This window comes from Callospermophilus lateralis, chromosome 14, assembly GCF_048772815.1.
Source record: "Callospermophilus lateralis isolate mCalLat2 chromosome 14, mCalLat2.hap1, whole genome shotgun sequence".
In the NCBI taxonomy this organism is placed as follows: domain Eukaryota; kingdom Metazoa; phylum Chordata; class Mammalia; order Rodentia; family Sciuridae; genus Callospermophilus; species Callospermophilus lateralis.
The window spans coordinates 68,686,399-68,699,701 of NC_135318.1; the positions used below are offsets into that span (position 1 = coordinate 68,686,399).

At 34.7% G+C, this 13,303-nt stretch overlaps 1 pseudogene; it reads left to right on the forward strand.

Annotated features, from left to right (window-relative positions):
- The first annotated feature begins 8,795 nt into the window (after window positions 1-8,795).
- Window positions 8,796-9,843, forward strand: LOC143380019 (RCC1 and BTB domain-containing protein 1 pseudogene; annotated as a pseudogene).
- Window positions 9,844-13,303: the final 3,460 nt, after the last annotated feature.

A 13,303-nucleotide genomic window follows, 5' to 3' on the forward strand; every position in this document is an offset into this window, starting at 1 on the left:
AAACTGAGACTCTCTTTAAAGTATAAATATTTGGACTGTCCAATAACTTTATAACAGAGAAAATAGAACATGAATCCTCAGTGTGCTGAAAGAAAATCACTACCAACCTGCCCCAAGCAGCCCTGTGACCTTCGCAAGTATGTCTTTTAAGAATACAGGTGTCACACAGAAGTTAACAAGATGTAGCCACAAGAAGAACATTGTGAAAGGAAATAAAAGTTGCTCTTCAAAAGGCAGAAAACTGTCATCATATGGAAGTTTAGGGATGGGGGATAAAATTGACAATATGAATTATTATAATACTTGCATATACATACATATATGTGTGTGTAAAATATATATGTATGTGAATAAACAGACATATTTTACACACATTTTTGTTTATTTGCACACTATTCAAAATATCAAAAGTATTCTTGGAAATATGTATATGTGTGTATATGTTTGGGTGTTTCAGCATAAGTCTTCATAGAAGTATGCAAATTTATTTACTTTGGGACAGATCCACTAAATAAATTTACACTTACAGAAAGTAAGGTAAAAGAGTAAAGGAAAGAGAATAAAATTGCACTTGATTTCCTATGTCAATGATTGACAATGTAGTTTTTATGCTATTTTTTTCAATATTTCTAATGAAATCTAAATGTAAAGAAATTAAAATTTAACAACAAAAATAATCACAATAACCATATTTCAAGTATGGGGCTTGTGGCTATTATATTAGGCAACACAAATAGATTTCTGTATGGCAAAATCTTTATGCAAAACATTGAATAAGAATAATAAAAATTGTATAATATACTAAATAACTAAGAAAAAATGGAATAATTTTAAAACATAAACACACAATGGTAGTTGTTCAGCATTAGGACATGTTACGCCATTATTAAAATAAGTAAAAGATGAATAAACTAATAAAGGAACGAGTATTTCTAGTTCTTTTAGAGGTGTGGTCTCAGGGCAAACAACTGTGTCCAAATTTGCAAAAAGTAAAAGATGAATGCCGAGCCTCATGGCTTTTTGAAGCAGAAATCCAGGAACACAAAACTACGTGGGAACCAGTATTCAGGTAGGAAAACCTAAACTGTAACTGATAATTGTGGAAGCTCAATAACAAGCCTGAAAGATAACTCCAGGGAGACCTAGTTATTGTTAGCCCTTGCCGTTTTGTGATTTTACCTCCAGCAGCCGGACTACCTTCCTACCATGATTATCAGAGAAAAATTCCTTTGTGCTCCCAAAGGAGTAGGGCAAAGGGAATTATTTTAAACATCCCAGGTCATACTGGTCTTAACAAGGTCTGCTCTCGGGAGAAACTGTCCAGAGCTTAACCTGTGAGGTTTTGTCAGAGTCTAATATACCTAGGAAAAGGGAAATGGCCCAAGTTTAGACAGCTGTAAGAGAAATACCCAAACACCAACTCACTCTGTTCATCCTGTCTCACCTCAGAAGAGAAGTAAACCTGGGAAGCACCTGTGAAGCTCACATCCCAGAGATTCAGGCTCAATTAAAGTCTGAGATGTACTTTTGAGACTAAAGAATGCGTCTCCTCGCACACTATTCCACCATATCACTAAATTCTTATTTACAGCCATCCATTTTTATCATGAACATCACGAGCAGCTATCAGGAAAAAAATATACGACATATTAAAGGCAACAAACAAACACACACACAGTTTAAAGAGAGAAAGTGATAGTATAAGCCTGAGGATCAGTCTCAGATGGAGGCAGAGGTGTTAGAATTATCCACACCTGGAACTTAAAATAATCATGATTACTTTGTTAAAGGCTGTAATGGATAAACTAGCTGATTTGCAACAGAGTTGGAAATTCTAAGAATCAAAAATAAATATCAGAAATCAAAAGCTCTGAGGGGGAAATGAAGATTCTCTTGTATCAATTTAATGGCAAAATGGACAAGGCTGAGGAAAGAATCCCTGAATTGGAGAATATCTCAGGAGAAAATTCCAAGGTTGAAATGCAAGGGGGAAAAAAAGGAAAAAGAAAAAGGAAGGAGGGAAAAGAAGGAAGGATATCCAAGAATTGTGGGACAAGTATAAAAGATTTATGTCTTAGAATGGAAATTCCAGAAAGAGTTTTTCCAAATGAATATCCGACACCCAATTGCTGACACAGAAATCCCAGAGAAACTCCAAGGAGGAAACATACAAAACAAAACAAAACAACAAAAAATTCAAAACACGCAGGCATATGATTTTTAAACTATGGAAAATCAAAGACAAAATATCCTGAAAGATATCAGAAGGGAAACCACCTTACCTATAGAGGAACATAGGTAAAATTAAACCTAATTTCTATTCAGAAACAATGTATGCAAGAAGAATAAAAATAAATATATGGAGAGATAATCCATACTAAAACAAAGAAAAGAAAGCAGGAGTAGCTATAATAAATTCAGAGAGAATAGACTTCAGATCAAAGAATGTTATCAGGAACAAAGACAAGTATGATGTAATGATAATGGGATCGATTATCCTTTGTATATATCCTAACATGGATGCACCTAACAACAAACTCTCAAAATACATGAGAAACCAACTGATGGAATTATAAGAAATAGATGAATACACTGGTTATAGTTAGAGACTTTAATAAGTTTCTTTCAGAAATGGACACAGCAGGCAGAAATCAGTAAGAGCATACTTAAAACACAACACCTCCATTAATCAACTGGATATAATTGACATCTATAAACTCCTTCATTAAACAGCATCAGGATACATGTTCCTCTTAAGCTCACATGGGATATTCAGCAAGATAGAACACATTCTCGGCCATAAGGCATAACTAAAATAATTTAAACAATTTAAAGGAATGAATAGTACACAATTTCTGTTTTCAGAGCCTAATGGAATTAAAGGAGAAATCAATAACAGAAAGGTAAATTAAAAAATCCTCAAATACTTGGAGAGTGAATAATACTTCTAAACATCTGCATGAACGGGAAAAAAAAAAAGAAATCTTAGAAATACCTTAAACTAAATGAAAATAAAAACACAGCTTATTAAAGTCTCTGGGTTGCAGAGAAAGAATGCTCAGAAAATTTATAGCATTTGAATGTACATGTTAGAAAAAAATAAACAAGTAAAGTCAATAAGCTATAGTTCCACCTTAAAAAATTAGAAGAGAACAAAAAATTAAATGAAAGGTAAGAAAAAGCAAAGAAAGACCATTAGAACATAAACCAGTGAAATTGTAAACAGGAAATCAATAGGGGAAATTACTGACAGTGCAATCTAGTTCTTTGAAAAGATTAGTAAAATTGACCTTAACAACAACTGCAACAATGACAATAACAGCAAGTTGTTGTAACAACATCACAAGAGGAGAAATTACTAATGTCATAAATGAAAGTGGGGTCATCCTGGCAGGTCTCATGCTTGTTAAAATGATAATATAGGAATACTAGGAAAAACTCTGAACTTAAATTTTATAACCTACATAAAATGAAACAATTCAACAAACAAAAGTAAGATGAGACAGAAGATCATATGTGGTTTCTATCTACTAAATACATTGAATCAACATTTAAATGCTTTTGTTAGTGGTACCTACCAGGCCAATGTATGCTCACTGGTGAATTCTATCAAACAATTTAGAAAGGAACTATATCAATTTTCAGCAATTTTTTTTAAATAATAGAAACAGAGGGGATACTTACTTCTCAATCCTTTATAAGAAGACAGCATTACTTTATTACCAAAACCAAGCAATACCTAAAGATTTGGAAAGTACAGACTGATGTCCATCATAAAATTAATGTCAAATACCAGACAAAGCATAAACAAACCAAATCCAAGAAGGTGTAAAAAATTTAAACACTGTGACCAAATGAGATTACTTTATTTATGGAAAGTTGGTATTCCAAATCAGTGATACAGTGCTGGCCTTCACACACACGACCCTGAATTTGGTCCCCAGGAACACATACACACACAGTTTATCAATTAACTTAAACTCTCACATCTATTGATTTACCTAAACTAAGAGTAGAGTTAGGAACCTGCTCAAACACACAGTCGTATTGACAAATGTAGAAAAGCATTTATCAAAGTCCAATGCTGCCCCAAAATAAAAACTGTCAGTATAAAAAAAGGAAAGAGGGTAATTCCACCAATTTTCTAAAGAATAACTACAAAAACCAATAGCTTAAGATCATGCAGGTTGAATATCCCTTTTGCAAAATGCTTAGACACAGTTTTTCTGGTTTGAGAATTTTTTTTTGGTGGGGGGGCAATTTGGAATATTTATGTTACATAATTAGATGTCTTCATGATGAGAACTAAGTCAAAAAATAAAATACTTTTGTATTTTGTATATAAACAGCCTGAAGTTCATTTTGTACACATTTTTAATAATTCTGTGCATGAAACTGAATTTAGGTACACTGATTTATCAGAAGCAACGATGTCACGATCCACCATCCACGTCCTGTATAGTCTGTGGTGATTTGCAAACACCATCATTACTGACTCTCTACTTGCTACCAATAAGCAATAATTTACTTCTTCCTATTCACCCATAAATACTTAATCAGGAAAATATAGCATGTATGTTAGCTCTTTTGCACTGTGACCAAATCACCTGACAAGAACAAGTTAGAGGAGGGAGAGTTTGTTTTGGTTCATGATTTCAGAGTTCACGGTAATCCCAAACCATTGCTCTAGGACCAAGAGGAGGCAGAACAGTGTGGCAGAAGAGTGCTGCTCCATTCACACCAGTTGGGAAGCAGAGGTGTGAGGTGTGAGGTGTGGAAGAACAACAGGAAAGAAAACCCATCACTGGCACAACCCCAGTGATCCAACTTCTCCAGACAACTTCTCCCACCTTCCTACTATTATCATCCTGTTAGTTCATTCAAGCTAGAAAAGACAAAGTAAGTTACAGATCTCTTAATTCAATCATTTTCCCTCTGAATATTCTTGTATTAGCACAGGAGCTTTTGGGAGACGCCACATATCCAACTCATCACAGCACGTCAGTAACCCAGTAAGAAAGTAGTTAAGTATTCAACATCGTAACAGAGCAACACAGTAACATTACCAGAGCGCCACTACCAGATATCAAGCAACAGCAGCAGCAAATGATAAAGTCCTTAGTCCTCACCTTTGAAGTTGTATTCATATTAAAAGGTGACTGTACACTGTATTTTATTTTTTAGGTAGGAAACAGAAAAAGTCAGGAGACAAGGAAGCAAGAAATAAATTTCCCTAGGGATGAGGAGGCATTCTGCTGGACGGCTTTTTTAAATGTTTCCTACAAAATTCTCTGCCTCATTAACAACTGTTTTTGTCAGGAAAGTCTCCCTTTGATTTTATAAAGGAACATGATTTCTCATTCTTTAATGAATGCACGCTGCTCCATCAATAAACCCATCACACATTTTCACCATGTCATTTATAGGCATTTTTTTTCTGAAGTGTCAACAATGCCATATTCATCTTCACTAATATTATGATCACCTTGATTCAGAACCATTTCAGTTATTTCACCACTGGGCAATGAATGAACTGGAGCTTCATTATTAATGGTAAAATTGTCAATATGCACTACTTCGTGCTTATTGATGAATTCTAAGGGCATATGCTTTTTGCATATATAAAGAGGTCAGATATTTTTTTTCCTCATTTGACATAAAGAATTCTTCAATCATCACCACCTTGTCCATTATCATGGCTGAATATAATTCCAGACCATTCACACACAATTATGCTTAGTCTGTATGTTCTAAGGAATGGCAGCAACATATTCAACAAACTGCATGATAAGCTCATTTTGCAAACCTTCCAGGCCTACACATCTGTTTACTGCTATAACAAGCTGTTCAAGAAAGTGTTTTTATATTTACTCTTCATTGATCTAAGGATACCCTGCCTGAATGAATACATGGCTGAATTAATAAAGTCACATTTGAGGGAAAGTATATGGTATAAACATGACTCTTGGAGAGATGTTTTGCTAAAGGATGAATCGAACAGTTGTCAAGGAATAATAAAATCTTGGAGTTGCCATCCAATTTAGCTTTTCTGCAGGGAGCACAAGCCACCAATACTAAATCCTGGTGAAAGTAATCAGAAACCATGTACTAGGTAATCTAGGCCTATTCATTAGGATAATATTGAACTGGTAAGAAAATTATTTTTACAATAGTGTGGACACCAGCTCTTGCGTATCACATCAAGTTAACATAATGTTTGCCTGCTGCATTGGCACATCACAGTTATTCTACCCTGGGCTTCCTTAATTCCTGTAATATTTCTTAATTCCTTTAAGATCTGTCTCATCAACCATATTCTATGTCATTCTGGGGCAATAATGGCAAAACTGTCATATTTGATCAGCTCAATAGACTCATTTCTGGTGAGAGATTTTCATCAGATAACTGTGCAAACTTTTCAGTGAATTTATCCATTGCTTTGTGATTAGTAGATGCCTTATCACAAAAAAATTTTTAAAGATTTAATGTTGTATCTTACTTTAAACTACAACAAGCTGTATATGTGTACTTCTCTTAAATGTTTTGTTTATCATGATAGCAATTTGCTTGCTTCACGATCAGTTCACTATTAAGTGGTGTGTGTTCACTGCAGTGCTGATAGATTGACCTTATAAATGTATATAATATTCATTTTTATCTTTATTCTGTCTTATTCTATTTTTTAATTAACTTTTTTAAAAAAGTATTTGTTCTTTTTACATACACATGGGAGTAGAGTGTATTTTGACATTATACATACATGGAGTATAACATCCTAATTAGAATTGTATTCTGTATATGATGTAGAGTTTCACTGGTCATAAACTCACTCATAAACGTTAGAAAGTTATGGCCAATTCATTATACTATCTTTCTAATCAAATCTCTCCTCCCTTCCCTTCATTCCCCTTTGTCTAATCCAATAAACTTCTATTCTCTCCCCTGTACCCCAGTTTACTGTGTATTCGAATCCACATGTCAGAGAGAATATTTGACCTTCAGGTTTGGAACTGACTATTTCACATAGCATTAGTCTCCAGCTCTATCCATTTATTGACAAATGTCATAATTTAATTTTTCTTTATGGATGAGTAATATTCCATGGTATATGTGTACCACATTTTTTTAATCCATTTATCTGTTGAGGGGCACCTATGTTGGTTCCATAATTTAGCTATTGTAAATTGAGCTGTTCTAAATATTGATGTGACTGTGTCACTATAGTATGCAGATTTTAAAAACTTTGGGTATATTCTGAGGAGTGGTATAACTGGCACAAAGGGTAGTTCCTTTACAACTTTTCTGAGGAATCCCCATATTACTTTCCAGAGTGGTTGTACAGTTTACAGTTTCTTATTCAGCAATGGATAAGTATACCTTTATTCCCTACATCCTCAACAACATTTATTGTTACATATATTCTTGATAATTGCCATTCTGACTGGAGTGAGATGAAATCTCAATGTAGTTTTAATTTGCATTCCTTTACTTTCTAGAGATGGTGAATATTTTGAATCTTTTATCCAATGTATGCCTATGGTTTCTTTGTCTAGTATGAAATAACTGTATATAAGTGGGTTTGTCTTTTTGCCATCTATTTTGCTCCATTAGTCTTCATGTCTGTTTTTGTGCCAATATGACACTGTTTTTAGGACTCATAAATGAATTCAACAAAGTAGCAGATTTAAAATTAATACCCATAATTCAATGCATTTTTATACACTAATGATGAATCAGCTGAAAGTGAAATTAGGAAAACTGTTCCATTCACAGTACCCTCAAAAATTTAAAACACTTGAGAATCAATCTAACGAAAGAGATGAAAGACCTCTGTAATCAAAACTACAGAACACTAAAGAAAAAAATTGAAGAAGACCTTAGAAGATGAAAAGATCTACCATGTTCTTGAATAGGCAGTATTAACATTGTCAAATGGCCATACTAACAAAAGGACTATACAGATTTAATGCAATTCTTATTAAAATTCTAGTGGCATTCTTCATAGAAATAGAAAAGGCATTCATGAAATTCATTTGTATCCCTCCAGGATAGCCAAAGAATCCTTAGTGAAAAAAGTGAAGCAGGAGGCATCACAGAATTTTTCATTCACTTCTGATTGGCAATTTTAGTATACGGCATCAGGATTTATTTTCTGTTTCTTTAGGTCATGTATGCTGGTCATTCAAACATGGTGCTCTTTTAAAAGACATTTCACTGTTAAACCAGTGTCCAGTTCCCAAAAAATCTTTATATTCTTGCTACAGATAAATGTAATGCTTCTGTTTTTCTTATCACTGCCAACCGCAGGGATGTCTTCAGTCCTTTTCGATATGCACAAATATATTTTTATACTTCAGAGCAAAGAATGAGGGGAAAAAGGCAAAGTTAGTAATGCAGTACATCACACACTTTTGAGGAGTAATCTGATAAAGCAACAGTTGGAGTATCTGGCTTGCACATGTGCTCTTGTATTACCCTTTGTTCTTGTGTGAGGGAACCTGGGTTTGCATGGAAAATATGTATCACAAATGAAGGGGATGGGAAGTTTGTTTATTTTTTCCCTTAGAGATACTAAACAAGCAATATATGATGCACCTGTTTTGACTGCAACCTGTCATGTGAAGTCAAGTGTAAAATTTTATGCTTATGGTGTTACATTATTGTTCAAAAATTTTAGATTCTGGAACATTTCAGATTTCTAGATTTTGGATTAGGGATTCTCAACTTGTACTTCATCATGATCCATTTACCAAAGCAGAGATGTTATTTTACAGGAACTGCTTGAAGTCACAGTCATGGTGGATGTAGGAACGTGACCAATCTTCACTCTGTTCTCCCCTCAAGAATTTGCATCTATTTTGAAAGTATGTGTCTTTGCCATCTCAGCCAATGGATCTCTGTACATTAATGACAATGATGAGATTTTTGTGTTTGGACTGAACTATAGTAATTGTCTGACAAGTGGAAATAACCAGATCACACTTGTAACTGAGACACTGAAATCCTTAAATGGAAAGATTAAAATCCTTGGTTATGGAGTTGGTCCCCATGTTTTCCTCAGCACTGAAGATGGAGTGGTCTATGCCTAAGGTCACAATGGGGAAAGGAATCCAGCTGGGGAAAGGAATCACCAACCAGGGGATTGCTTCCATCCATGTCTGCACCAATCTTTTGATCAAGCAGGTATTGAAGTAGCTTGCGGATCATAGAACAATGGCTCTGCCTGCTGAGGGAAAGGTGTTTGTTTCAGGCTATATCAATGGTAACCAGGTGTAATTAGGATCCACAAGAAATCAACTAACTCCTCAAAAGCGTACCAACTGTTTATTGATTAAGAGGGTAATTGGTATTGCCTATGGTCAGATCTTGTCTATGATAGTTGTGGACAGTGTGAGGTGCTTGGATGGGATTACAATGGCACTGGTCAGCTAGATTTAGGAAACATCAGCAACCAGCGGAGGCCTGTGAGATTGGTAACCTTATAGATCATGGGTGTAAAACCAATTGTGGCTATGCACGTACTCTAGCATGAATAGATAAGGGCTTGCTCTATTCCTGGGGAGCTTACATACATGTGTGGTTGGAAACTGGCAATAAAAATAACCTAACTCCAGCACCAATCGTGGTGGAATATAAAGGGTAGTGGGATTACTGCCTTTCATTTCATCCACATGTCTACTGACAAGATCCAGGGCATGCAGATGTCCATGTGGGGCCTGTGTCGGAGGCCAATCAGTAATCCTTCTCTATCTCCCCAACTTCTGCAAGGACAAAGTGGGCTTTCTAGTATTACCTTCTATCTGTAGAACATGGAGACTTTATAGCAGTAGTGAGAGTCACTGAATAAATACATTTTAAAGTGCTTCTGGGAATCAATATCAAAGGCTTCATGTAATGAAGAAAGAATCTGATAGACCAAAAACTGCCTATCTAAAATGTTTTAATTCATGTTCATAAAGTTGTTTTGAAAATCAGGTGAATACTTTCAATTCATGTTCCACTTATATTAGTATATGAATTCATGAAGGACGTGATAGAAATAGACCATTTTCCGTACCTCATGTATCATGCCTTTGTCCAGTAACTCTGCAGAGACACACTGGATCTGTCACCCAAAGATGTCATAGGTCTTCTAAATGTGGTGACATCTTATTGTGAAAACAGACTGAAAAAAACTTTGCCACCACATTATCAAGTAAGGAATCACTGTAGAAAATGCCTTCATATTATTCTCCACTGCATAAGATTTAAAAGAAAAGATTTAGAAGAATTCTGCTTTAAGTTTTGTATCTATCATTTAAGGAAGATACACAGATGGTAACATTTTGACAAATGCATGGTCCACTGTTAAAGGAGTTCATTTATAAAGCCAGTAAAGGTGGAGCCTCAAGAAAATCAACCTAACAAGAGATGAAAGACCTCTATAATAAAAACTACAAAACACTAAGAAAGAAATTGAAGAAGAGACTAAAAAATAGAGATCCCATGTCATTTGATTAATATTAATATTGTCAAAATGAATTAATATTGCCAAATAGTCATATTACCAAAAGCATTATACAAACTTAATGCAATTCCTATTAAAATTCCAATGATGTTTTTCATAGAAATAGAAGAAGCAGTTGTGAAATTAATTTGGAAAATAAAGAGGCCCAAAATAACCAAAGCAATTCTTAGTGAGAAAAGTGAAGCTGGATGCATCTCAATACCAAACTTTAAATTATACTACAGAGATATGATAACAAAAACAGTATGGTATAAGAACCAAAACAGGCATGAAAACTATGGAACAACATAGAAGACACAGAGACAACCCCAAATAAATACAATTATCTCACACTAGAGATAGGCACCATAAATGTACATTGGATAAAAGATAGCCTCTTCAACAAATGGTGCTGGGAAAACTGGAAATCCATATGCAATAGAATGAAATTGAATCCCTAATCTCACCCTGCACAAAATTCACCTCGAAATGGATCAAAGACCTAGGAATTAGACCATAAACCCTACATCTAATAGAAGAAAATGTTGGCTTAGGAACTGACTTCCTCAACAACACTCCTAAAGCACAAGAAATAAAACCAGAAATCAATAAACGGGAGAGTAAAAGACAAAAAACCTTCTTCACAGCAAATAATAACATGAACAGAAGGCCTACATAATAGGAGAAAATCTTTGCCACCTGCCACTCAGATAAAGCATTCATCTAAAGGATATATAAAGAATGCAAAATACTTAACACCAAAAATCAAATAACTCAACTAAAAAATGGGCAAAGGAACTGAACAGGCACTTCACAGAGAAGATATATAAATAGTCAACAAATATATGAAAATATGTTCAACATCCCTAGCAATTAGAGAAATGCAAATTAAAACTACATTGAGATTTCATCTCACTCCAGTAAGATGGCAACAATCAAGAATACAAGTAAAAATAAATATTGGTAAGGATATAGAGGAAAGGAAACAATCATACATTGGTAGTAAGACTGTAAATTGGTGCAACTACTATGGAATACATTATGGCAGCTCCTCAAAAACTTTGTAATGGAATCACCATTTGACTCAGTTATCCCATTCCTCAGCATATACCAAAAGGACTTACAATCTACATACTACAATGATAGAACCACATCAATGTTTATTGTAGCTCAATTTGCAATAGCTAAGCTATGGAACCAATGTAGATGCCCTTCAAAAGATGAATGAATTAAGAAAATGTGGTATACATAGACAATGGAATATTAATTCATCCATAAAGAAGAATAAAATTATGACATTTCCAATAAATGGATAGATCTGGAGAATATTATGCTATGTGAAATAAGGCAATCTCAAAAACTATAAGCTGCATGTTTTCTCTGATATGGGGAAGTTAACACACAATAAGTGGGGTAGGAGGAGGATAGAAGTTCACTGTATTGAACAAGGGAGAATTAAGGGAAGGAAGGGATAACAGGAATAGAAATCTGACATAAAGTTTTCCTATATACATACTTAAACACAACACAGTGAATCTCCACATCCCTTTCAACCAGAAGACTGGTATCTTAATTAGAATAAGTTGTATTCCATATGTTATGGTTTGGGTGTGGAGTGTCCCCCAAAGCTCACATGTGAAACAATGCAAGAAAATTTGAAGGAGAAATGATTGGGTTATAGCCTTCATCTAATCAGTGGATTTATCCCTGATGGGATTAACTGAGTGGTAATTGGAGACAGATGGGGTGTGGCTGGATGAAGTGGTTCACTGGGGACATGGCTTTGAAGTATATATTTTGTATCTAGAGGGTAGATTATCTCTCTCTTTGCTTTCTGATCTCCATGTGAGCTGCTTCCCTCTGCCTCAGTATTCTGCCAAGATGTTGTGCCTTACCTCGAGCTTTGGGGAATGGCCTTTTATGGATTAAGACCTCTGAAACCATGAGTCTTCAAATAAACTTTTTTTCCCTAACATTGTTCTGGTCAGATCTTTTAGACACAGCAAAAAAAGCTGGCTAAAAACACCATGTTTGTATAAATATGTCACAATATACTGTCACATATAACTAAATAGAACTTTAAAAAGTTTTTTTTTTAAGCTTTTTTTTTTACAAGGCTGCTGGGCTATGGGCAATCTAGGTCTCTGTTGGTGATGTGCCCAGCTTGTGCTCTACAGGTGATGTGATTCTGCAGGTAAAACCCTTCAGGTTGTTTTTTGCACATTTGTATTCTCTGTAGGAATACTGAAGGATGTTCAACTTTCCCTGAGGCCATTTTGAACAGTTCTCATTTTAGATGTGTGTATTTTAAATGTGACCTTCCTTACGTTTAGGCTGGAACATTTTGAATTTTGGTTTTGTTTCTGATTAGAGGAACTTCTGAATTTGTAAAAAAGGCAGTTGTTGACAACTGTCCTGGGTCAAATAATACAACTTCTTGATGCCACAAGCTGTCACAGTTTGTGAATTGTGAAATGAACCTAGTGACCCACCAGAAATTAAGGATGCTACCCTGGAGGTGGGTTAGGTGAAGTATTGCTGTTAGTTGCTAGTCAGTACAATACCTTGCTGGAAAGGACCGTTATGATTATTTGAGGCTTTTGTAGGCTTGCATTTATAATTGATGGATTTTAAGCTCTAAGGCACATCAAAGGTGTGTTCTTTTAACATAAGTTAAATATATTAAAATGATAATTGAGTAAAAGTAAAATTCTAGGCTTACAAAAATTTTATATGGATTTAAGCACATAAATAGTAGTCATGTAGAACTGTTCATGGAAAATTGAAACTTTGGATAAAGGTGAATGTTTAATATAT